Source organism: Dermochelys coriacea, chromosome 2 (genome assembly GCF_009764565.3).
Source record: "Dermochelys coriacea isolate rDerCor1 chromosome 2, rDerCor1.pri.v4, whole genome shotgun sequence".
Classification (NCBI taxonomy): Eukaryota; Metazoa; Chordata; order Testudines; family Dermochelyidae; genus Dermochelys; species Dermochelys coriacea.
This window is the reverse complement of record NC_050069.1, coordinates 31311750-31338650: the sequence shown is the minus strand read 5'-3', so window position 1 is coordinate 31338650 and position 26901 is coordinate 31311750. Positions and strand designations below refer to the sequence as shown.

The 26901-nt window shown below is 40.4% G+C and overlaps 1 long non-coding RNA gene across 1 annotated transcript; it reads right to left on the bottom strand.

The window, feature by feature from the left end:
- Positions 1-784: 784 nt before the first annotated feature.
- Positions 785-25350, bottom strand: LOC122458430. The gene is made up of 3 exons (XR_006278478.1): positions 25340-25350; positions 20160-20170; positions 785-1305 (listed from the first exon to the last, which is right to left on the bottom strand). It is a non-coding gene; the product is annotated as an uncharacterized LOC122458430 (long non-coding RNA).
- Between the last annotated feature and the right edge of the window lie 1551 nt (positions 25351-26901).

Here is a 26901-nt window from a genome sequence, read left to right as displayed (position 1 = left end):
ACTTAGATTACACAAGAATACTCATGCTTCTCTGGAAATGTAAGGTACTTTACTTAAAGCTTTATTTATCAAAAGCCACACACAAAAAGGTAAGTGACCCAAACAATTATTATTATTATTGAAAGAAAGTAAACATTTAAAGGGACATCAAGTTAAAATTCAGGCTTCTGTGTGGAATTTTTATTATTAATCATTATTATTATTATTATTATTTGTATTGCAGTAGCACTTAGGAGCCCTAGCCCTGGACCAGGACCCCATGATGATAGGTGCCACACACACACACGCACACACACACAGCACAAACTATGGTTACAAATAACAACTAAGATTATGATAACTGAAAGGTAAGTCTTCATTTTAAAATTTACTTTGTGCTAGTGCTATTGATTAATCGCAGTTAACTCACGCGATTAACTAAAAAAATTAATCACAATTAATCACACTGTTAAACAATAGAATACTAATTTAAATGTATTAACTGTATATGGATATCTTTCTACATTTTCAGATATATTGATCTCCATTACAACACAGAAGACAAAGTGCACAGTGCTCACTTCACATTTTCTATTCCAAATATCTGCACCGTAAAAATGATAAAAAAAGAAATAGTATTTTTCAATTCACCTCCTACAAGTACTGCAGTGCAATCTCTATACAATGAAAGTGTAATTTACAAATGTAGATTTTTTTTTTGCTTACAAAACTGCACTCAAAAACAAAACAATGCAAAACCTGAAAGCCTACAAGTCCACTCGGTCCTACTTCTTGTTCAGCCAACTGCTTAAGACAAACAATTTTGTCTACATTTATGGGAGACAATGCTGCCTGCTCCCTATTTCAATGTCACCCAAAAGTGAGAACAGGCATTCCCATGCCACCCCTGTAGCTGGTGTTGCAAGATATGTATCTGCCAGATATGCCAAACATTCGCATGCCCCTTCATGCTTTGGCCACCTTTCCAGGGGACATGCTTCCATGCTGATGATACTTGTTAAAAAAATGTGTTAATTAAATTTGTGACTGAACTCCTTGGGGCAGAATTGTATATCTCATGTTCTGTTTTACTGGCATTTTGACATATATTTCATGTTAAAGCAAACTCAGATGATGATCCAGCACATGTTCATTTTAAGAACACTTTCACAGCAGATTTGAAAAAACGCAAAGAAGGTACCAATGTGAGATTTCCAAAAATAACTACAGCACTCGACCCAAGGTTTAAGAATCTGAAGTGCAGTCCAAAATCTGAGAGGGACAAGGTGTGGAGCATGCTTTCGTAAGTCTTAAGAGAGCAACACTCTTCCACTACAGAACCCGAAGAAAAGAAAATCAACCTTCTGCTGCCAGAATCTAACTAAGATGATAAAAATGACCATGCGTCAGTCCGCTCTGCTTTGGATCATTATCGAGCAGAACCTGTCATCAGCATGGATGCATGTCCTCTGGAATTATGGTTGAAACATGAAGGGACATATGAATCTCCAGTGCATCTCGCATGTAAATATCTTGAGACAACAGCCACAACAGCACCGGTTAAGCGGTGTTTTCATTACAGTCTACAATTACCTACATAGAGAACAAAAAATTGGTAAGATGATTCTTTAGTGTAACAGATAAAGATCTAGCAAGATCCAATTATTGGAAGTTGAAACTAGACAAACTCAAACTACAAATAAGGCAAAAAATTAACAGGGTAATTAACTGTTGGAATGACTTATCAAGAGTTTCAGAGTAGCAGCCGTGTTAGTCTGTATTCGAAAAAAGAAAAGGAGTACTTGTGGCACCTTAGAGACTAACAAATTTATTAGAGCATAAGCTTTCGTGAGCTACAGCTCACTTCATCGGATGCATTTGGTGGAAAAAAACAGAGGGGAGATTTATATACACACACAGAGAACATGAAACAACGGGTTTTATCATACACACTGTAAGGAGAAAGAAAAGGAGTACTTGTGGCACCTTAGAGACTAACAAATTTATTAGAGCATAAGCTTTCGTGAGCTACAGCTCAAGCTATAGCTCACGAAAGCTTATGCTCTAATAAATTTGTTAGTCTCTAAGGTGCCACAAGTACTCCTTTTCTTTTTGCGAATACAGACTAACACGGCTGCTACTCTGAAAACTGTAAGGAGAGTGATCACTTAAGATAAGCCATCACCAGCAGCAGGGGGGGGGAAAGGAGGAAAACCTTTCATGGTGACAAGCAAGGTAGGCTAATTCCAGCAGTTAACAAGAATATCTGAGGAACAGTGGGGGGTGGGGTGGGGGGAGAAATAACATGGGGAAATAGTTTTACTTTGTGTAATGACTCATCCATTCCCAGTCTCTATTCAAGCCTAAGTTAATTGTATCCAGTTTGCAAATTAATTCCAATTCAGCAGTCTCTCATTGGAGTCTGTTTTTGAAGCTTTTTTGTTGAAGGATAGCTACTCTTAGGTCTGTAATCGAGTGACCAGAGAGATTGAAGTGTTCTCCAACTGTTTTTTGAATGTTATAATTCTTGATGTCTGATTTGTGTCCATTCATTCTTTTACGTAGAGACTGTCCAGTTTGGCCAATGTACATGGCAGAGGGGCATTGCTGGCACATGATGGCATATATCACATTGGTAGATGCGCAAGTGAACGAGCCTCTGATAGTGTGGCTGATATGATTAGGCCCTATGATGGTATCCCCTGAATAGATATGTGGACAGAGTTGGCAACGGGCTTTGTTGCCAGGATAGGTTCCTGGGTTAGTGGTTCTGTTGTGTGGTGTGTGGTTGCTGGTGAGTATTTGCTTCAGATTGGGGGGCTGTCTGTAAGCAAGGACTGGCCTGTCTCCCAAGATCTGTGAGAGTGATGGGTCATCCTTCAGGATAGGTTGTAGATCCTTGATGATGCGTTGGAGAGGTTTTAGTTGAGGGCTGAAGGTGATGGCTAGTGGCGTTCTGTTATTTTCTTTGTTGGGCCTGTCCTGTAGTAGGTAACTTCTGGGTACTCTTCTGGCTCTGTCAATCTGTTTCTTCACTTCAGCAGGTGGGTATTGTAGTTGTAGGAATGCATGATAGAGATCTTGTAGGTGTTTGTCTCTGTCTGAGGGGTTGGAGCAAATGCGGTTATATCATAGAGCTTGGCTGTAGACAATGGATCGAGTGGTATGATCTGGATGAAAGCTGGAGGCATGTAGGTAAAAATAGCGGTCAGTAGGATTCCGGTATAGGGTGGTGTTTGTGACCATCGCTTATTAGCACCGTAGTGTCCAGGAAGTGGATCTCTTGTGTGGACTGGTCCAGGCTGAGGTTGATGGTGGGATGGAAATTGTTGAAATCCTTGTGGAATTCCTCAAGGGCTTCTTTTCCATGGGTGCAGATGATGAAGATGTCTCCAATCTGCCTTGGAGGAAAATTCCTTCCCGACCCCAAATATGGCGATCAGCTAAACCCTGAGCATATGGGCAAGATTCACCAGCCAGATAGTACAGAAAATTCTTTCCTGGGTAACTCAGATCCCATCCATCTAATATCCCATCTCAGGGGATTAGTCCTATTTACCCTAAATATTTAAAGATCAATTAATTACCATAATTACCAAAATCACATTATCCCATCATACCATCTCCTCCATAAACTCATTGAGTAGAATCTTAAAGCCAGATAGATCTTTTGCCCCCACTGCTTCCCTTGGAAGGCTATTCCAAAACTTCACTCCTCTGATGGTTAGAAACCTTTGTCTAATTTCAAGTCTAAACTTCCTAGTGGCCAGTTTATACCCCTTTGTTCTTGTGTCTACACTGGTGCTGAGCTTAAATAATCCCTCTTCCTCTCCTGTATTTATCCCTCTGATATATTTATAGAGAGCAATCATATCTCCCCTCAACCTTCTTTTAGTTAGATTAAACAAGCCAAGCTCTTTAAGTCTCCTTTCATAAGACAAGTTTTCCATTCCTCGGATCATCCTAGTAGCCCTTCTCTGTACCTGCTCCAGTATGAATTCATACTCTTTAAACATGGGAGACCAGAACTGCACACAGTATTCTAGGGGAGGTCTCCCCAGTGTCTTGTATAATGGTACTAAAACCTCCTTATCCCTACTGGAAATGCCTCTCCTGATGCATCCCAAAACCACATTAGCTTTTTTCACAGCCATATCACATTGGCCACTCATAGTCATCCTATGATCAACCAATACTCCAAGGTCCTTCTCCTCTTCCGTTACTTCTAATTGATGCGTCCCCAACTTATAACTAAAATTCTTGTTATTAATCCCTAAATGCATAACCTTACACTTCTCACTATTAAATTTCATCCTATTACTATTACTCCAGTTTACAAGATCATCCAGATCCTCCTGTATAATATCCCGATCCTTCTCTAAATTGGCAATACCTCCCAGCTTTGTATCATCTGCAAACTTTATTAGCACATTCCCACTTCTTGTGCCAAAGTCAGTAATAAAAAGATTAAATAAGATTGGTTCCAAAACCGATCCCTGAGGAACTCCACTGGTAACCTCCCTCCAGCCTGACAGTTCGCCTTTCTGTAGGACCCGTTGTAGTCTCCCCTTTAACCAATTCCTTATCCACCTTTTGATTTTCATATTGATCCCCATCTTTTCCAATTTAACTAATTCCCCATGTGGCACGGTATCAAACGCCTTACTGAAATCTAGGTAAATTAGATCCACTTCATTTCCTCTGTCTAAAAAAATCTGTTACTTTCTGAAAGAAGGAGTACAGGTTGGTTTGGCTCGATCTACCTTTTGTAAAACCATTTTCTATTTTGTACCATTTACTATTGACTTCAATGTCCTTAACTAATTTCTCCTTCAAATTTTTTTCCAGGACCATGCATACTACAGATGTCAAACTAACTGGCCTGTAGTTACCCGGATCACTTTTTTTTCCTTTCTTAAAAATAGGAAATATATTAGCAATTCTCCAATTATTCAGTACAACTCATGAGTTTACAGATTCATTAAAAATTCTTGCTAATGGGCTTGCAATTTCAGGTGCCAATTCCTTTAATATTCTTGGATGAAGATTATCTGGGCCCCCCGATTTATTCCCATTAAGCTGTTTCAGTTTCGCTTCTACCTCTGATATGGTCATTTCTATCTTCATATCCTCATTCACATTTGTCATGCTGTCATTATCCCTAAGATCCTCTTTAGCCTTACTTAAGACCGAGGCAAAGTATTTGTTTAGATATTGGGCCATGCCTAGATTATCTTTAACCTCCACTCCATCCTCAGTGTTTAGCGGCCCCACTTCTTCTTTCTTAGTTTTCTTCTTATTTATATGGCTATAGAACCTTTTACTATTGGTTTTAATTCCCTTTGCAAGGTCCAACTCTACTCGACTTTTAGCCTGTCTCACTTTATCCCTACATGTTCTGACCTCAATTAGGTAGCTTTCCTTGCTGATCTCTCCCATCTTCCACTCCCTATATGCTTTCTGCTTCTTCTTAATCACCTCTCTAAGATGCTTGCTCATCCAGCTTGGTCTACAACTCCTGCCTATGAATTTTTTCCCCTTTCTTGGGATACAGGCTTCCGCTAGCTTCTGCAGCTTTGATTTAAAGTAATCCCAGGCCTCCTCTACCTTTAGATCCATAAATTCTTCAGTCCAATCCACTTCCCTAACTAATTTCCTTAATTTTTGAAAGTCAGCCCTTTTGAAATCAAAAACTCTAGTTGCAGATTTATTTTTGTTAATCCTTCCGTTCAGTTTGAACTGAATTAGCTCATGATCACTTGAGCCAAGATTATCCCCTACAACCATTTCTTCTATGATGTCCTCGCTACTCACCAAAATTAAATCTAAAATGGCATCCCCTCTGGTCGGTTCAGCAACTACTTGATGAAGCAAAAAGAAAAGGAGTGCTTGTGGCACCTTAGAGACTAACAAATTTATTAGAGCATAAGCTTTCGTGAGCTACAGCTCACTTCATCGGATGTGAGCTGTAGCTCACGAAAGCTTATGCTCTAATAAATTTGTTAGTCTCTAAGGTGCCACAAGTACTCCTTTTCTTTTTGTGACTACAGACTAACACGGCTGCTACTCTGATACTTGATGAAGGAATCCATCAGCTATCGCATCTGGGAAAATCTGAGCCCTATTATTATTACTAGCACTGGTCCTCCAGTCTATATCTGGGAAATTAAAGTCTCCCATGATCACGCAGTTTCCATTAGTATTTACTTTATTAAAAACATTAAAAAGGGCTCTATCCATATCCAAATTAGATCCTGGTGGTCTATAGCACACCCCAAGTACTATTGTAGGAGAGGCTCTACTAGTTATCTTCCCCAATGTAATTTTTGCCCAGATGGACTCTGTCTTATATTGCATTGCTTCTTATTTCTTTACATTCTACCTTATCATTGATATACAATGCTACTCCACCACCTTTACCTTTATTTCTGTCTTTCCTAAAGAGCACATACCCTTCAATACCTGTAGTCCAGTCATGACTACTATTCCACGATGTTTCTGTTATCCCTATAATATCTGGTTTCACTTCCTTCACCAGTAGCTCTAGTGCCTCCACTTTGTTACCTAGGCTCCTCGCATTGGTGTACAAACATCTTAATTTTTGCTGTTTGGCCTCGCTCACATTTTGAACCCTATTAGGCACAGTCATTCTACAGCCAGTATAACCTATTAGACTGGTATCCACACTGCCCTCACTCCTTATATACATTCTCCTACCCACGGCTGTATCCTTTCTTATTTCATCTTCTTCCCTCTCAATGCTAAAATCTGGCGTGGAGATTACCTGGACATCTCCCAACCAAATTCCTAGTTTAAAGCTCTCTTTATCAGTTGTGCCAGCCTCCATCTTAGAAGTCTATTTCCTTCCCTACTCAGATGAAGTCCATCCCGAGAGAACTGTCCTCTGTCCATGAATGCCTTCCAGTGGCATTTATGGGAGATAATGCTGCCCCCTTCTTCTTTACAATGTCACCTGAAAGTGAGAATGGGTATTTGCATGGCATTGTTGTAGCCAGCGTGCAAGATATTTAAGTGCAAGATGTGCAAAAGATTATGTCCCTTCATGAAAGATTATGTCCCTTCATGCTTCAACCACCATTCCAGAAGGCCATACATCCCAAAGCCCTCCTTATAGCACCACTGCCTAAGCCATCTGTTGACAGTCATAATCATGTCACAACTTTGTTGCCCTTCTCTAGGAACAGGCAGAATCCCACTAATGATCACCTGAGCCTCGATTTCCTTAAGCGTATTCCCCAGCCTAGCATAGTCTCCCTTAATACTTTCCAGTGAGAATCGAGCCGTATCAATTATTCCCACATGAAGGATAATTAGGGGATTCTTTCCCGCTCTCTTTAGGATCCTTTGCAACCTCAGGTCTACATCCCGTATCTTAGCACCCAGAAGACAGCACACACTTCTATTCTCTGGATCAGCTCTAGTTACAGGCCAGTCTATTCTTCTCAATAAAGAGTACCCGATTACATAGACCTGCCTTTTCCTGGTGACAGTGCTATTCTCCAGTCTCTCCCCTGTTCCCTCTGGCTGTAAGTTCTTTCCATTCCTATTTTCCTTTATAATCCTCTTCAACCCATCCTGTATCCTCCTGGGGCTCATATTTGATGTAGTCTCCCTTGACTCTTCCCCTTTTCCTATAGGACTAGCCTCTCTTCTCTTCTTTCTTACCCTTCCACCTTCAGCGACTATCTGCTGAACCCCTTCTTCATTTTCCAACTCTGCAAACCTGTTCCTAAGCTCTACTTCTCCTTCACTAGCCCGTCTTTTCCTCTGCCTGTTCTTTTAGTCACATGCTTCCACCGACCACTTTCCTCAACCAGTCTCCCCTCAAAATTCCCCAGCCCTGCTTCCATCTGTAAGTCTGAGCTTTTCCCTTCAGATACCTAATGTCTTTGCTCCATCATCTGCTCAAACCCCTTCCTAAACTCAACCAGACTTTCCACCTGCATCTCCAAACCTCGGGTCTTTTCCTCCATCAGCTCTATCAGATGGCATTTCATGCAGAAAAAACTCTTACCAGGTCCCCACTCCAGGATCATGGACATACCACAGCTTCCACATCCAGTCATCCTCATTGTGTCTTCCACTACACAAGTCACTCCAACAGCTGCCTCCATATCTGTCATAGCCTTCCCACCCAAGTTCTGTTAATCTGGGAAACACAAGCCACACCAAAAAGACCATCCCCCACAGCAAAAACAAACCCCAATAATAAATAATAATGAGGTATTTAATAATAATAATAATAATAATAATAAATAATAAATTTAATAATAAAAAATAATGAAGGGGACAGGTCACTGATACAGATCATTTGGTAAGTTGGGCACAATCAAATGACATTTTAATATGGCTAAATGTATACATCTAGGAAAAAAGAATGTAGGGCATACTTGTAGGATGGAGGGACTCTATCCTGAAAAGGGTTGATTTTGAAAGTGTAGTGTAGTTTTGTTTTGAATTGGAAGAGCAAATTGCTACAAATGTTGCCAATAATTTTAATTTTGAGGTCTAGCTATGTAACAATAGCACATGAGTATAATGAAATGAACCTGTAACACTTTGTTGATTTTCCTTTCATAATTATGCATGGCATCACTGTATCCTTTATATAAAAATGAACTGGCTTTATCCACAAAAGAGGATACTGGTTGAGATTTAGATTTGTTTTGAATAGAGGACATGCTCCTTACTGTCTCCAAAGTTATTTAACTGTGAATTATGGTTTGTGACCTATCATCGGCAATCATTATCACAATGTAGATAGTCCATACAACACCTTGTTAAGGAGAGAATCTGACAGAAAAAAAACTTATTTTCTAGCTCTAGAGGGGAGTAAGTTTCCTCTTGTTCTTGCCATTAAGTAGCATAATAGCCTTTGTGAACAGACCTTATATAATAAGGCATGGGAGATTGAATTTTTGACATGGGAGATTGAAATTGCTGAAAACAATTCATTTATATGTGTCATACTTGATATAGCTTTCTTGTACTGGAGGTTTTTATATTGCTTTTATTAAGATTACCATACAAATAATATTGTTCATCATTATATATTGTTCTTTTAGGTGATAATTTGGCAATTTTACTAAACGTAGAGCTGTGTGAATATCCCCAGGGACTTATGAAAATGAGGTGTAGCACTGCATCATGGTAGAAAACAACTGAAATACTCATAATCTTCATGAGGCAAGAGAGAAAAATGATTTTACAAAACTTGCAGAAGCTCTTTTTTATGTTATGAAACTTCTTCACTTTATAGTGAAGTTGCATCCCCTAAATTGGGCTAACCATAGACATGTGTGTGACATTACCCAAGGGACAATCTGAACAGATGGACAGCCATGTCCCCTCAATTCTTCAACCTGTGAGAGCAACCACTCCTGATCTGCTCACACACGTTTTTCATCATGCAAATCACTTCCAGATATCATATGGGTGCTAAAGCTAGCCACTCATGAATTACATTGCAAAGCAAATTCCCAGCCACAGACTTCCCCCAGAAATGTGCATCTTGTACACCCTAGCAACCTTCTGGACAATACAAGTTCATATAAAGTCCATCATTTGATGACTGGAAAATGATGTGCACAAATCTAATTTCAAATGGAGTTTCCAAAACATTTCATTCCAAACACCCACTGGTTTAGATAAAACAAATTTGTTAGCTACAGAAAGATAGATTTTAACTGATTACAAGTAATGAGGCATAAAAGTAAGAATTGGTTACAAAGAAATAAAAAGTAAAACAAAACTAATATCTAACATAACAAGCTAAATTAATTCAAAGGAAAGGTTTCCCCATCACATGCTTATTGGCTGGATTCATTTCAACCAGGACCCCTCCCCCATTTCAGTGTTACTTCCTTATCCTTCAGTTGCAATTGATGCTCTGAGCATAGAGAAAGATGGGAGTATTCTGGAGTGTTTTTCCCCTTTTCTTATACTTCTCTTTTTACTTTGAAAATCATCTCCAGCTGATGTTCAGGGGAAAGGAAGTCTGTGGGGATGGAAAAAGAGTACTTGTAGCACCTTAGAGACTAACAAATTTATTTGAGCATAAGCTTTCGTGACCTACAGCTTACTTCATCAGATGCATTCAGTGGAAAATACAGTGGGGAGATTTATAGACACAGAGAACATGAAACAGGTGTTATCATACACACTGTAAGGAGAGTGATCACTTAAGATGAGTTATTACCAGCAGGGGGGAGGGGGAGGAAGAAAACCTTTTGTAGTGATAATCAAGGTGGGCCATTTCCAGCAGTTGACAAGAATGTCTGAGGAACAGTGGGGACGGGAGGGGGGAATAACATGGGGAAATAGTTTTACTTTGTGTAATGACCCATCCACTCCCAGTCTCTATTCAAGCCTAAGTTAATTGTATCCAGTTTGCAAATTAATTCCAATTCAGCAGTCTCTTGTTGGAGTCTGTTTTGAAGTTTTTTGTTGAAGAATAGCCACTCTTAGGTCTGTAATCGAGTGACCAGAGAGATTGAAGTGTTCTCCGACTGGTTTTTGAATATTATAATTCTTGACATCCGATTTGTGTCCATTTATTCTTTTACATAGAAACTGTCCAGTTTGACCAATATACATGGCATAGGGGCATTGCTGGCACATGATGGCATATATCACATTGGTAGATGCGCAGGTGAACAAGCCTCTGATAGTGTGGCTGATGTGATTAGGCCCTATGATGGTGTCCCCTGAATAAGATATGTGGACAGAGTTGGCAACGGGCTTTGTTGCAAGGAAAGGTTCCTTGGTTATTGGTTCTGTTGTGTGGTGTGTGGTTGCTGGTGAGTATTTGCTTCAGGTTGGGAGGCTGTCTGTAAGCAAGGACTGGCCTGTCTCCCAAAATCTGTGAGAGTGATGGGTCGTCCTTCAGGATAGATTGTAGATCCTTGATGATGCATTGGAGTGGTTTTAGCTGGGGGCTAAAGGTGATGGCTAGTGGCGTTCTGTTATTTTCTTTATTGGGCCTGTCCTGTAGTAGGTGACTTCTGGGTACTCTTCTGGCTATGTCAAATCTGTTTCTTCACTTCAGCAGGTGGGTATTGTAGTTGTAAGAATGCTTGACAGAGATCTTGTAGGCGTTTATCTCTGTCTGAGGGGTTGGAGCAAATGCGGTTGTATCGTAGAGCTTGGCTGTAGACAATGGATCGTGTGGTGTGATCTGGGTGAAAGCTGGAGGCATGTAGGTAAAAATAGCGGTCAGTAGGATTCCGGTATAGGGTGGTGTTTGTGACCATCGCTTATTAGCACCGTAGTGTCCAGGAAGTGGATCTCTTGTGTGGACTGGTCCAGGCTGAGGTTGATGGTGGGATAGAAATTGTTGAAATCCTTGTGGAATTCCTCAAAGGCTTCTTTTCCATGGGTCCAGATGATGAAGATGTCATCAATGTAGTGCAAGTAGAGTAGGGGCATTAGGGGACGAGAGCTGAGGAAACATTGTTCTAAGTCAGCCATAAAAATGTTGGCATATTGTGGGACCATGCGGGTACCCATCATAGTGTCGCTGATTTGAAGGTATACATTGTCCCCAAATGTGAAATAGTCATGGGTGAGGACAAAGTCACAAAGTTCAGCCACCAGGTTAGCCGTGACATTATCGGGGATACTATTCCTGATGGCTTGTAATCCATCTTTGTGTCCATCTTTCACATTTGGGGACAATGTGAAAGCTATGGTCACATAAACACCACCCTATACTGGAAATCTATTGACCGCTATTCCTACCTACATGCCTCCAGCTTTCAGCTAGATCACACCACATGATCCAACAATCACACACCACACAACAGAGCCACTAACCCAGGAACCTATCCTTGCAACAAAGCCCGTTGCCAACTCTGTCCACGTATCTATTCAAGGGACACCATCATAGGGCCTAATCACATCAGCCTCACTATCAGAGGCTCGTTCACCTGCACATCTACCAATGTGATATATGCCATCATGATTATGATTATCACTACAAAAGGTTTTCTTCCTCCCCCTCCCCCCTGCTGGTGATAGCTCATCTTACGTGATCACTCTCCTTACAGTATGTATGATAACACCCATTGTTTCATGTTCTCTGTGTGTATAAATCTCCCCACTGTATTTTCCACTGAATCCAATGAAGTGAGCAGTAGCTCACGAAAGCTTATGCTCAAATAAATTTGTTAGTATTTAAGGTGCCACAAGTACTCCTTTTCTTTTTGCAAATAAAGACTAACATGGCTGCTACTATGAATCCTGTGGGGATGGGAATCTCTCACTCACATCCTTTTTCCTGCCAAAGAATAGCTGTTTAACCAGATGATAGTCCATTTTACTTTGTGGCCACCTGGTTGCGGCATCAGGTTGCCTTTGGTCTCTGAGGTACTGTTTTGTACCTGCTTTTGCAGACTTGGAATATGTCTCAGTCATATCCTACAGTAAAACCATATAATTTTACATACAACTTGCCACAAATATTTTACCACACAATAATGATCATCAAATTGAGTTTTAAAATGATAACTCACAAGGCATTCTTTTCATAAAATCCATCATAGTCTTGTAAAAAGGGTGAACATAGGGATACAGACTGTCACAGTGTGACCTCAGGAAAGTCAGCTGATACAGCTGATTATGATTTCTTCTGTCAATGACAACATGGGTGTAAAGACACCATACCGATCCATTTAGGTGGAACTGCACAGGTATATAAATTGTTTTGGACATTACTATAAGACACTGCCAGCTGACTACTCATTGAGATGGAAAGAATAGAGAATATTGCAAATGCTTCATTGTTTGCAGAAAACGTTTTCTGTTATTCCACTACTGCACTGTGATATCTGATGTCCTCACAACCTATTTACATAAGAATTGGAAAAAAATAGGTTTGGTTTAGTTTTCTTCTTTTGGTCATACTGCTCCTCCCAGATATTCACTGTGGATTTAAACTTTAATATTCTGCTGTCTTTATCTAAGCAGAGCTCCTATTAATGACAATGGGAGTTTCACACAGATAAGGAGGTCAGAATCTAAAATTTGTGATCCATTACGCTTGTTGGAGAAGAGATCTTTTTGCCTTTCTTGTTTCAGTAGACCTCAGAAAACTGCATATATACATATCTTTTATCCACTTCACTTGACAGGAAGGTTCATAAAATGCCAAGAAATAATTGGTATTTATGGAACACAAAATACCATCTCTTTATAGTTTAATAAAGGCTATTCTACCTCATTTTTCCATACTCATGGCTAATCCTGTTCTCAGATTAATCTCTCTGGCTCCTGGTTTTTCAGATCTTTTAGGAACGTGACATATAAAAATCTCATTGTCGAGCAGATGCCCCATGCAATATTCTTTAAGCATCTGATAAGCTACCATGTGTCCATAGATATCCCTTGGAGAAAATAACAAAAGGAGAAAATAACAAATCAGGAATACAGCAACATATTGCAGCCAAAGTTAGCAGTGGAAAGGAAAGGTGTTCAAGGCATGCATCTTCCTGTAATTCTATACAGCTCTGCCTTTCCCAGAAGATGACAAATAATACTGATACCTAGGCATTCATTTTGTATTCCCAGATACTGCCAGCTGGAATCTAAACAGCCTGATCACACTCTCTTCAGTCTTTTCGATTCTTTATGCATAAAAGATAAACTATTCCATGAGTCCTGTTTCATAGTCTCTTCTATTCCTTTCACATCCCAGCACAACGGTCAGGAGAGGAGTGAGGTACAAATTTCCAACTTCTATGTTAAAGGATTGCTTAAAGCTTGGGCTGTTTGATTTACTTATTTTTTTTAGTTAGTTTGGTAATGGCTAGACAGAAGAAAGGCACTGCCCTAGGTAAAGCAATTATAATGCAGTAGTAGCAACTTCTCTCAGCATTTCCCCCCTCTCCCAGGATAACCTAAGCACTTTAAATATTTATTTTACTTCTAGTGTATGGTTTTATTCAGAGGAGATCTCTGCTAAATAACAGGAAGTCTGTCCTGAAAAGCTTATAATATAAAACACAAGGCAAACAGAACAGAACAGATGGTATATAGTAATTATGGCTGGATTGCTTCATTGAAATAGGTTTAAACTAGTTTAATTGCTTTCATGGGTTGAATTCAGAGAAGTCTGGCTCTTAGCTAGATATAGCCATGGAGCAAGTTTTTCAAAAGCACCTAAGTGAGTTAGTAGCCTGGGCCCCATTTTCAAAATTGGTGTAGGCCATTAGAAGTAGAGCTGTCTGAAATTCAGGATTTCTCTGGTCTCAATTTTTTGAAAATGGTTTCATGCCCTTTCAGAGAAGTATCAGATCCCTGTTCAAACCCTTTTTCCCCCTAACTCAGAGGAGGGACTTAAAGTGGGGCTAGCCCACATCCCAAGTCAGAATCCTAACCACTGGGCTAAAAGTTATGAGGGAAGTCCTCCTCCTCACTCTCACATGCTTACCAAATCAGGCCCCATAGAAAAATTAGGCAGAGGAACGTCTAACTTCAGAGGAACACCTAACTTCCCCTGGTTTGTGCATCACACTGGGGCTTAGGTGTCTAGATGCCTTTAATGGAGCAGCAGCCCACATGCTCAGAGGCAGAAACATAGGCACCTAGGGAACCTTTACTGAAAATCTTAGGTGCTGAGTAAGTCTTAGTTTAGTGGGGTTTTGTGAAAATCACTGGTGCCTGATCCTAGGCTTAGGTGCCTAACGTTGAAATTAGGCACTTAAACCCATTTAAGAATGTAGCCCACTGCTGATAAATTTTGTGGATGACACAACAATTGCCAAGGTCATAAATAGTGGTAGGGGCAGGGCAGTCATACAGAGCAATCTTGATCACTTGGTAAACTGAGCCCATTCCAACAAAATGTATTTTGATACAGCTGAATAAGTGGTTATACAGCTCGGAACAAGTAATTCAGGTCATAACTACAGACTAAGGGACTATCCTGAAAAGCAGTGACTCTGAAAAGTATTTAGGGATCACAGTGGAGAAACAACTCAATGTGTGCTCCTAGTGTGATACTGTGGCAAAAAGCTCTAACATGATCCTCAGATGTATACACAGGGGAGCAGAGAGACGATTTTACCTCTGCATGTGGCATTGGTATTGGAATACTGCATACAGTTCTCATGTCCACAATTTTAAAAAAAAATATGTTAAAAATTGAGATGGTACAGAAAACAGACATAAACTAAATTTGAACGCTGGAGAAAGCATGTTACAGAGAGAGACTTAAAGATCTCAATCTGTTTAGTCTATCGAAAAAGAGAGTGATTCAGTTGATTATATGAATAGGTACTTTCATAGGGGAAAATACTGGTACTAAGGAGCTCTTTAATTTTGCCAAGAAAGGCATAAATAGAACAAATGGGTGGATGATGATACCAGACAAATTCAGATTAGGCACAGATTTTTTTTTTTTAAATAGGGTGATTGATAATTGGAAAAAACTACCAAGGAAAGTGTTAATTCTCTATTTCTACTTGTCTTCAGATCAAGATTGCATGCCTTTCTGGAAGTTATGCTTTAACCAAACACAAGTTATTGGGCTCATTCTAGGGTTAACATGGTGAAATATAATGGTTGGTAACGTACAGGAGGTCAAACTCGATGAGCTAAGAGTCCTGTCACAAATCTGAATTTGGCAGAGCACCCTCTTCAGGACCAATGTTGGGAGCACAGTCATGCATTTCTAGTTGTCTCACCACTGTGGGACTGGTGCTCGGTCCTCTAGCCAAGGCCTTCTGGCTGTTTCGGTCCTGCTCAGGTCCCTCAGCTGAAAGAAACAAAAGCAGTCCACAGTCACCAAGTGACATTAAATAAAAGCATAAAGAAAGAAAACCATGAGGATATTGGCCTCTCTTAATTTAGAAGGGCCTAGGCAGTATCATAGTCCACCCAGAGTTCACTGGATCTCCAGTATAGGTCTCAGTCTCTTTTCCTATCTTAGCATAGGGAATCTGTGCATAAGCAATGAGTTATATGGGCCCATGGTGTCTATGCTCCACCAATATTTAGGAATGTGGGCCTGGCTCCACCAATGTTTGGGCTTACTGCACATTGGGGGGCCCTGTGTTTCAGGGGGATGCAGGGTCCATGTCAGCCTGGAGGATTAGTAGGGAGCCTGGCGCTGGCAGCAGCAAGTGACCAGGCCTTCGCCTGCCCAGCTTGGACCTGCGCTCCACCCCATCCTGCCAGCTCCTGGCGTCACTTGGGGGAGGGGGCAGAAGCTGGAAAGAGGCAGGGCAGAGGCTTGCAGGAAGGGGTGGAGCAGGGGCAGGCTAGAGCCGGCTAATCGCTGCTGCCGGTGCCAGGCCCCCTGCTAGTCCCTCAGGCCACCCAGCACCCAACATCCCCCTGAAGCGTGGGGCCCCCTGAAGCGTGGGGCCCGGGGTGGTTGCCCCAGTCCATCCTATGGATGGGATGGCTCCATTCTGATCACCACCAAAAATTATATAAGCCTGCCACCCATGTATCTGTGTTCTCCTTTCTGCAAAGAAGTTTACAGACCTCTCTCTGGGAGCTGGGGAGTTCAACATACTGTTCCCTTCCCAGGGTTGCCCCCATCTGAGTAGAATTTCCTTCTTTTAACTCCTCCTCCTGTCCTGGCACAATTTACAAGTGCAGCGGGGCAGGGCCACTGTAGCCTAAACCAGCTCCTTCACCTCTTCCATGCTGGTACAGGATTTGTATACCCCTTCAGAAGTCGCTTTTGGCTTGACATTCAGAATCTATGAATCACAGTCACTGTGAAGTAAAGGACAGTAAACCTAGTAAGGATACTATTTCTAGTATATTTTTAATATACTGGCTAACTAAATGTCACTTGTAGTCAAAGGAAATATAGGCCTGTTCTACTGAAGTCAGTGGGAGTGTTCCCATTGACTTCAATGGCCTTTGGATCATGCTGCAGGTGCTTGAGAGACTACTAAAAACAATGGCAAATTAAAACCCATCACATGTTTATAAATTGATCTGTCAAATCCATATTCTAGTGCATCTCCAGTGAAGACCAAAATCTGGGGAAGCAGATGGAATATGTGGTAATGGAGAGAAATACTCATTTGTAAATTGCGTTAACTTAAACCCACTTGATTATCTACTTTTCTTGAGCTCTCTTTCTCTTTTTTCTCTTTTTCCCTTTTCTTTCTAAGGGTAGGTATACACTGCAGCTCGAAGTGTCATTCACATACACATACACTTGCTAGCTCTATTTGAGCTAAAGTCCTAAAAATAGCAGTTGTGGTCACAGCAGGTTGAGCTAGCCATTTGAGGCTGTACTTGTGCAGCCAGCCTGAGCTGGCTCCATGCTGCAGCAGCCACACAGCTATTTTTAGCATGCAAACTCGAGCAGAGTTAGCATATATATGTCTACCTGAGCTGGGAATCACACCTCCCAGTTGCAGAACAGACATTGCCTAAAATGCTCATCTTCAAGGATGAAAGAATATTTACAGTTCAACAATGGAGGTCAGTATTGGAATCAAGTTTTAATATTAACTTGTACTCTATTTATAGAGTATTTATAATTTATAGATTTATCTATTTTAGTTTACCACACTTCTCAAAGTCTAGAACAGTGGTTCCCAAACATGTTCCACCTCTTGTGCAGGGAAAGCCCCTAGCGGGCCGGGCCTGTTTGTTTACCTGCCGTAGCCACAGGTTTGGCCGATCGCAGTTCCCAGTAACAAAAACTGGTTTAACCTTCTGACTCATTTAGTATTAATAAAATCACTCAACACTTTGATTACAAACAGAATACATTTCTTTCTGCTGAGTTAGTATAACTGAGTTAGTATAACTCAGCAGAAAGAAATATATTCTGTTTTGAATGCACATTACAAAATGGCTGAAGGCATTTATTTTGGTGTGAATGAATATTATATATAATATTCATTGTGAATATATATAATTCATCCACACCAAAATAAGTGCCTGCAGCCATTTTGTAATGTGGATTCAAAATCTCCTGTGGCTATGGAGCAGCCTTTCCAAAGACATGCTTTTCATTTTGATTTTAAAATTAAAATAGTGCCTTACTTATCATACTTTCATTCTTGAAATTAGAAATTTGAAAGACCATTTTATTTCCTAATATGAAATTACTACCCACCCTTATACTATATGCTCCTGATTTTTTAAATGAATAATATATAGTAATTACTGCCTGGCTATAATTATAATTGTTCAAAGTAACCTGACGATAACATTGTGTGTGCAAGGCAGCAGCAACCACAAATAGTAAAATGTGTGTCAGGAGGAGAGCTGGGCAAAACTTTAGACATTCAATGTAAAAATGAACTCACTTTACTGTTGAGAAAACTATGCAATTTTTCAGCTCCTCAAATTTGAATGTTATAATTTGCACTGTTTTTGAGATCTCATCCCCTCATTTTCATTTTTCTCCATCTCAGCACACACCACTTGGCTGTATCCCTTCACAATACAAGTCTGCTCAGGTCTCCCCAACCCCCCCCAAAAAAACACCATTAACACCCCCCGCCACACCTGCCTTTTTATTTTTCCTTTCACCACCAAACTCATTCAATGTGCTGTCTACAACCACTACCTCCATTTCTTCTCCAGCTAGTTTCCAGATCCCCTTCCATTCTGACTTCTATCATATGCACTTCATTGAAATCACTCTCACCAAGTTCTGATAACCTTCCTCTTACCAGATCTCAGGGTCTTGCGTCTGGTCTTAATGCTCCTTTACCTCCCAACTGCACTGGATGTTGCTAGTCACACTGGAGCCATTACAAATAATGACACAACTTATTTGCCACACTTATGTTTATTATTCATGATCAGTCACAGATTTTTCTCAAAATGGGCTACCCACAGAGTTTCTCTTAGAAACTGCTCTTTCTTTCTGGGATTGAAGTGACTGGCAATAGAACAGTATAAATCCATCTATAACCTTACAAAGAAATCAAATAATTATACTACTATAAATATTAAACAGCATAAACCTATCCAAATAAGCAATGTATACACACAATAGGGCCAGGCTAATAAACATATTTCATACTTATACTATAAAAAAGATGAGGAAAATACAGTGATGAAAATTAGCAAGTGGAGAACCTCAGAAAACCATAAATACAGCTGACTCTATTTAAGAGCCTGAGAGAATGCAAGGAAAGGGAACTAAGTGTGGTGTCTTATATTCTACATCATGGAAATGTCACCGATATATAAACATCTGTTCTGGTACTCCAATTATCATAAGGTCAATGCCTGCCCCTACTCCATCTATGGCATTCTGGGTGTCCATAATTAATCATAATCATTAATATTGTATTAACTGTTTGCATCTGTCCTTTCTCAATCATTTCCTAATAATTCCTATGGATCACAGTGGTCAAAGTACTTACCTCTTGTCTAGCAACCTACCTGCCAACACCCTCCCACCCTCCAAAAAACTCCCTTCTAACTGACTCTTGTAGTGTACTGTTCCTTTTGTGGTCCCTCATTTGCCTTCTCTGAATGAGTGCAAAATTATGATCTAGGGTTATATTCTTTCAGTCTTGCACTATGTTAACTACAACTCAGCCTTTATCATGACTTCTTACAATAGGCCTCGTACTAACACAATACATTCTGAATATAGCAAGCTTGATAACCCAATTACTTATGTTCATCTACTTGTCCCCATGCATTTTTCAAACTAATATGCAAAACCTCAAGGTCAGTTATAGATCCCTTATAATATTGTTAAACTTATCACAAAATAGCAAATGCAGGGGAAAAGGGGAAAGGTTGTAAGTCAACAATACTCTCCCTCTTGATATTCTGTTTTCCCAGGATTTCACAGCAGTACCTTTTCCTGGTTCTTATTGTTCTAGTTGTTCCATCAGTGTTTCTTTTTGTGGGTTTTCCAGGACTCCAAAATGTGTGTCTCTTGTCCAGAGCGATTGTGGTGACTTGACTCACTACAATCTATTTCTGAGTGGGGACTCTAAACAACCAGCATAGTGGTGCTAAATGGAAAGTGGATGTGGCCGAGGCAGAAGACATGCTGATTCACTGCATCCTACTGAAGTGTCTTTCAACTAACGTTATGTGGAGCTCCCAAAAGAGATTAGCTATTATCCTGTGGTGGCAAGTCTGTAGGTTGGTGGTAGTTGAATCAACAGCATAGTAGTTCTCATTGCACAAGGCACACTCAAATTCTACACTAGATGAGGAACTCTACTATGACACATACGTGGACATCATAGTGTTGAGTGTGATGTGAAAACGTACATGTTCACCTATTTGCATGAACAAGAATAAATGTAGTCTGTGAATAATCAGATAATGGACTCCCCTGACACACACTAAACATAATTTTTTTTTGTAATTTAAAACAGATTTTTTTTGAACAATAAATGTTTCTAATCAGGTCTCATATTTGGGTCATCAGGATCAAGCTAAAACAAGTGAATGGTAGTGAGGAAATAATATGTGGCATTGTCACGAAAACCCCCCAAATATTTCTGAAACATCTTTATGGTGGGGAAATCTATATGTACTACAAGGATAAACTTTTTGTTTTATTTTGTATTTAACTATTTTTTTCTTTTCTACTTTCTTGTTTGTTGGTTGGTGAACAAAGATAAATTTGGAGAAAGGTAGGAGATATGCTGATTAACTTCTCTGAAATGTTTAACAAAACTAGTTTATTGGCTTATTTTTGAAATAAATCTCTTATTTATTTGGTATATATTAAAACCACTGCTGCCAGCAAATTTGCCATGCCTGATGTAGTATATGATGACATTCCACTCAAATCAATGAAATTTTCATGCAAAGCAGCAGTTAGAAATGTGCTTCTTGACTTGTCAATGACTACAAAAGTGGAGGGTGGGTGTATCAGGCCAGGGTAAACAGATGGTATTTCATATTATACATATTTACTAACTATGCTGTTTCCAGTTTATCTGTCATTATTAACAGCCTGAGCCAAAACTCATTGAAGTCAATAGGAGTCTTTCATTGATTTCTATGGGCTTTGGATGAGGCTGTCAAAGAGGAACTTGTAAATGCACTTGTGCAAAACAGATGTGAAAGCATGTCTGTATGTGTAATGATGGAATCGTATCCCTTAAGCCAGTGGTTGTCACTACTTTCCATACTGGGACCACCTTACCATCTAGCCAAGGGTCAAGTCAGAACCCCCTCCTATTTAACAATATGTAAAAGGCAGGATGGTGCTGACTCCTATGCCTTAGATCAGTGTTTCTCAAACTTTTCAGGTTGGTGACCTCTTATTGAAAGTCAAAAGTGTGCACAACCCCCTTACATTTGCTATAAAATAAAAAAAAATGTATCAGTAACAGTAAGCCTATATAATTTAGCATATGTGTTTCAAGAAGTTGACATAGAATATTTGACCTTGAATGATCAGGATGTGTTGTGAGTGGGGAAGCAAGATTTTCTTTGCTTTAGAATAAAATAGTCAATGCCTTATAACCCTTTCTCAGGAATTACAACTCAGTGGTTGAGAAATGCTGTCTTAGGCCTTTTCTACACTGGCAGTAGCAGCATGTAGGGTATGTGAAGCCACACACCACAGTAAAAAGCAGGCTGTGTCCACACTGCAGTGTGTAGCTACATGTATTGGTGAAAGGCTATGGTGGGGTGAGGCAGCACAGAAAGGCTCTGGGCAAGTGCCATGGCCTTTCCCTGCTTCTGGAGTCTCTCCTTGCAGTGGGTTAAGGCTCCGGCAGTGGAGAGCTGCCAGAGCTTTTCCCTGGGGCCTCCCCTTGCTGGAACCTTTCTTAGTTGTGGTGAAAGGTTCCTGTATCAGAGAGAAAGTGGGACATTACATTACTAAAATTAGCAGTGTGAGAATATAAGAATATAAGAATGGCCATACTGGGTCAGACCAAAGGTCCATCCAGCCCAGTATCCTGTCTACCGACAGTGGCCAATGCCAGGTGCCCCAGAGGGAGTGAACCAAACAGGTTATGATCTAGTGATCTCTCTCCTGCCATCCATCTCCACCCTCTGATAAACAGGGGCTAGGGACACCATTCCTTACCCATCCTGGCTAATAGCCATTAATGGACTTAATCTCCATGAATTTATCCAGTTCTCTTTTAAACCCTGTTATATTCCTAGCCTTCACAACCTCCTCAGGCAAGGAGTTCCACAGGTTGACTGTGCGCTGAATTAAGAAGAACTTCATTTTATTTGTTTTAAACCTGCTGCCTATTAATTTCATTTGGTGCCCCATGGTTCTTATATTATAGGAACAAGTAAATAACGTTTCCTTATTTGCTTTCTCCGCGCCACTCATGATTGAGAGTAGATGGAGGCGACATTGCTTGGGCATGCAGAGAGCAATGTAGGGTACATATCCTAAAGATCTGACATTCCTTTACTCTATTCTTCTAATCAGTGCCTCACAGTTTATGCTGCTATTTATACCTATGCTGTGAGTCATTTAATGTATGTACTCTACACGCCCCCTGTAAGTGTAGGCATAGCCTTAGACTTAACCAAGAGTTGGAGCAGGCCTCATACTTCTTTTGCCATGTAGTATATATTTTACTGGAAAAACATAACATTTGGTACCTAGAAATAAGCCGAAACAATCCCTAAATGTGAATTCCCAGAATTCTGGGAATTCAGACCCAGATATGAATCAGGATAGGGGTAAGGGTCCATCACTCTTTGTAACAGACAGATGCAGTTAAACTGCACCTGTAAGTGCTCAAGTAAATTAAATGCACCAAAAGAATAGTTATTTTTCCATCTCAGATTCTGATTGAGAGGAACACTGGTTAAAATTTGATAAAACCGGGGATTTAATGTATGTCCCTGTGGCTCACCCATCTTTATAAGATATATTATTGTCAATTAAATAACTGTCAGGGTTTCAAATAAATTAGCTCATTAAACTAAAAGAAAAGGAGTACTTGTGGCACCTTAGAGACTAACAAATTTATTTGAGCATAAGCTTTCATGAACTACAGCTCACTTCATTGGATGCATTTGGTGGAAAATACAGAGGGGAGATTTATATACACACACAGAGAACATGAAACAATGGGTTTTATCATACACACTGTAAGGAGAGTGATCACTTAAGATGAGCCATCACCAGCAGCGGGGGGGGGGGAGGAGGAAAACCTTTCATGGTGACAAACAAGGTAGGCTATTTCCAGCAGTTAACAAGAATATCTGAGGAACAGTGGGGGGTGGGGTGGAGGGGAGAAATAACATGGGGAAATAGTTTTACTTTGTGTAATGACTCATCCATTCCCAGTCTCTATTCAAGCCTAAGTTAATTGTATCCAGTTTGCAAATTAATTCCAATTCAGCAGTCTCTCGCTGGAGTCTGTTTTTGAAATTTTTTTGCTGAAGGATAGCTACCCTCAGGTCTGTAATCGAGTGACCGGAAAGATTGAAGTGTTCTCCAACTGGTTTTTGAATGTTATAATTCTTGACATCTGATTTTTGTCCATTTATTCTTTTACGTAGAGACTATCCAGTTTGACCAATGTACATGGCAGAGGGGCATTGCTGGCACACGATGGCATATATCACATTGGTAGATGTGCAGGTGAATGAGCCTCTGATAGTGTGGCTGATGGGATTAGGCCCTATGATGGTATCCCCTGAATAGATATGTGGACAGAGTTGGCAACGGGCTTTGTTGCAAGGACAGGTTCCTGGGTTAGTGGTTCTGTTGTGTGGTGTGTGGTTGCTGGTGAGTATTTGCTTCAGATTGGGGGGCTGTCTGTAAGCAAGGACTGGCCTGTCTCCCAAGATCTGTGAGAGTGATGGGTCGTCCTTCAGGATAGGACCTCTGACCAACATAGTAACCCACAGAGACCTTCCTACCACCACTACAAAAAGAAGGACTCTGGGTGGACTCCTCCTGAAGGTCGAAACAGCAGACTGGACTTCTACATAGAGTGCTTCCGCCGATGTGCACGAGCTGAAATTGTGGAAAAGCAGCATCACTTGCCCCATAACCTCAGCCGTGCAGAACACAATGCCATCCACAGCCTCAGAAACAACTCTGACATCATAATAAAAAAGGCTGACAAAGGAGGTGCTGTCGTTATCATGAATAGGTCGGAATATGAACAAGAGGCTACTAGGCAGCTCTCCAACACCACTTTCTACAAGCCATTACCCTCTGATCCCACTGAGAGTTACCAAAAGAAACTACAGCATTTGCTCAAGAAACTCCCTGAAAAAGCACAAGAACAAATCCGCACAGACACACCCCTAGAACCCCGACCTGGGGTATTCTATCTGCTACCCAAGATCCATAAACCTGGAAATCCTGGACACCCCATCATCTCAGGCATTGGCACCCTGACAGCAGGATTGTCTGGCTATGTAGACTCCCTCCTCAGGCCCTACATTACTAGCACTCCCAGCTATCTTCGAGACACCACTGACTTCCTGAGGAAACTACAATACATTGGTTATCTTCCTAAAAACACTATCCTAGCCACTATGGATGTAGAAGCCCTCTACACCAACATTCCACACGAAGATGGACTACAAGCCGTCAGGAACACTATCCCCGATAATGTCACGGCTAACCTGGTGGCTGAACTTTGTGACTTTGTCCTCACCCATAACTATTTCACATTTGGGGACAATGTATACCTTCAAATCAGCGGTACTGCGATGGGTACCCGCATGGCCCCACAGTATGCCAACATTTTTATGGCTGTACAACACTTCCTCAGCTCTCGTCCCCTAATGCCCCTACTCTACTTGCGCTACATTGATGACATCTTCATCATCTGAATCCATGGAAAAGACGTCCTTGAGGAATTCCACCATGATTTCAACAATTTCCATCCCACCATCAACCTCAGCCTGGACCAGTCCACACAAGAGATCCACTTCCTGGACACTATGGTGCTAATAAGCGACGGTCACATAAACACTACCCTATATCGGAAACCTACTGACCGCTATTCCTACCTACATGCCTCTAGCTTTCATCCAGATCATACCACACGATCCATTATCTACAGCCAAGCTCTACGATATAACCGCATTTGCTCCAACCCCTCAGACAGAGACAAACACCTACAAGAGCTCTATCATGCATTCCTACAACTACAATACCCACCTGCTGAAGTGAAGAAACAGATTGACAGAGCCAGAAGAGTACCCAGAAGTCACCTACTACAGGACAGGCCCAACAAAGAAAATAACAGAACGCCTCTAGTCATCACCTTTAGCCCCCAACTAAAACCTCTCCAACACATCATCAAGGATCTACAACCTATCCTGAAGGACAACCCATCACTCTCACAGATCTTGGGAGACAGGCCAGTCCTTGCTTACAGACAGCCCCCCAATCTGAAGCAAATACTCACCAGCAACCACACACCACACAACAGAACCACTATCCTCTAGGAACCTATCCTTGCAACAAAGCTCGTTCCCAAGTCTGTCCACATATTTAGTCAGGGGACACCATCATAGGGCCTAATCACATCAGCCATACTATCAGAGGCTCGTTCACCTGCTCATCTACCAAAGTGATATATGCCATCATCTGCCAGCAATGCCACTCTGCCATGTACATTGGTCTAACTGGACAGTCTCTACGTAAAAGAATAAATGGACAAAATCAGATGTCAAGAATTATAACATTCAAAAACCAGTTGGAGAACACTTCAATCTCTCCGGTTACTCGATTACAGACCTGAGGGTGGCTATCCTTCACAAAAAAACTTCAAAAACAGACTCCAACGAGAGACTGCTGAATTGGAATTAATTTGCAAACTGCATACAATTAACTTAGGCTTGAATAGAGACTGGGAATGGATGAGTCATTACACAAAGTTAAACTATTTTCCCCTGTTATTTCTCCCCCCCCACCGCACCCCCCACTGTTCCTCAGATGTTTTTGTTAACTGCTGGAAATAGTCTACCTTGCTTGTCACCATGAAAGGTTTTCCTCCTTTCCCCCGCCTGCTCCTGGTGATGGCTCATCTTAAGTGATCACTCTCCTTACAGTGTGTATGATAAAACCCATTGTTTCATGTTCTCTGTTTGTGTATATAAATCTCCCCTCTGTTTTTTCCACCAAATGCATCCGATGAAGTGAACTGTAGCTCACGAAAGCTTATGCTCAAATAAATTTGTTAGTCTCTAAGGTGCCACAAGTACTCCTTTTTTTTTGCGAATACAGACTAACACAGCTGCTACTCTGAAACCTCTCATTAAACTAAATTCATATAAACAGAGTTACTGTATGATGCTGATAATATGTACAATTATTTTGAGTGGCAGTATTGTTGAGTGTATTGTTCTAACAAAATAACCCAATGTTAATCTTAAAGTTAAAATTTTACAGAACATTCACAAAAATTGTACATTTTTATTGTGTGCCTGCTAAACAGTTAAAAAGATTGAGTTTATAAATTCCTTGAAAGGGTGCAACACCACTTACTGATTAATGATTTTGTAAAATGTCCTTCTTATGAAACTATAGCACCCAAATACTTCAGATTTTTATCCTTAATATTATATTAATATTATATGTAAACTTTAGTATCACTTTGAAGTTTGAGAGTTAATGGAACCAAATGATTAATACAATATTAATTCAGTTATTTTTGTCAGCAATTTAAATGTGGGATGTTATACAATGCATTAATGTTAGTGGCATTTCTAGTTAATCATAAATTTGATGATAATGAGCAGAGACCCTGTGAGAATTTTAACTAGGTACCTTTGCTACGCTGTTGAATAACTGCAGAATTAATATTTTATATCACTGCTATTTGACGATCATTCCTGTTATAGCTATTAATTGTTATAGGTGGAAGTCTTTAACTTTGTTGTTGAAGTGTGATATGTGACCACATCTGTAACTATAAAGACGTTATCTGTGTAAAACCAACTTATATATTATATTTTATGATTTGCTTATTAAAACTGGTATAC